Raw genomic sequence first — 1,233 nt, 5'->3', positions numbered from 1 at the left:
GTAAAAACAATATGTGTGTGTGTGTATGAGCGGGGGGCGGCGGCGCGAGACGGTGATGCGACGGGGACGGCGCGACGACGAGCGGCGGGCCGGGGACGATGGCGCGATCGAGACGGCGACGTAGTACGGGGCGGCGGCGACGGGCGGCGGGGGCGACGGCGCGCGGCTGGGGCGGCGAGGGCGGTGGGGCCTGTGAGGGCGGCGCGCGATGGGCGACGGCGGCGGCGATGTCGCGCGAAGTAGTTGGAGAAGAAGTGGTGGTCGATGAAACTGAATTTTTCGTAAGTGCCATATATATAGGAGGGGCCTTTAGTACCGGCTGGAGCCACCAACCGGTACTAAAGGCCAATTTTCATCAGGCCAAGGGGTGGGAATCTGCCCCTTTAGTACCGGTTCGTGGCTCCAACTGGTACCAAAGGCCCCTCCTTTAGTACCGGTTGGAGCCACGACCCGGTACTAAAGGGGTGCGCTGGCACAGGAGCGGTGCGGGCAAGTTTAGTCCCACCTCGCTAGCCGAGGGGCGCCCGCACCAGTTTAAAAGCCCCGGCGCGGCTGCTGTCTCGAACTCCTCTCTATAGCAGGCTTCTGGGCCTAACTTCGGCACGCTGCCCTGTGAGCCTGCTGGCGCTTCCGGGCCTGTATTTGCAAACCCTAGGTCTGGCAGGCCCACTGGGCACCGCCCCAACAATTTTTTATATAATTTTCTTCTATTTATTTCTGAGTAGTTTTTTTGCTGTATTTAGTTTCTTTGTGAATATAAAAAAAATTATATAGTTTTTTCTTTTCTGCATTATTTATTTTCTGCTATTTATTTTTGAGTAATTTTTTATATAGTTTTTGTCTTTCTGTTTTATTTATTTTCTGTTTTATTATGATGCATACTAAACGCAAAAATAGGCCGGAGTTCAAATAAGTTTAAAAAACATTGAAGTGCCCGTGTAACAGATGAGTTCTCGTCCGAAACCCTGATACTCCGAAAGAGATTGTCCAGTTTGTACACGAGGTGCGTTCAGTTTTCGCCGTGACCCTCTCTACTCTTTTGCACATGCTATGCGGGTGAAATGATGATACCATGCCAAGTTCCAACATTTTCAGAGTTCATTTTGTAGTGATTTTCAATTTCACCATCATTTAGCTCTCTAAACAAATCGGTAAATGACTGAAAAACAGCAAATGATGTCAGAACGTGTTGTAAATTGATGACATCGCTTTGAATGATGCATACTAAACACA

Source organism: Triticum aestivum, chromosome 6D, assembly GCF_018294505.1.
Source record: "Triticum aestivum cultivar Chinese Spring chromosome 6D, IWGSC CS RefSeq v2.1, whole genome shotgun sequence".
Taxonomy (NCBI): Eukaryota; Viridiplantae; Streptophyta; class Magnoliopsida; order Poales; family Poaceae; genus Triticum; species Triticum aestivum.
Note: the sequence above shows the minus strand (reverse complement) of the source record.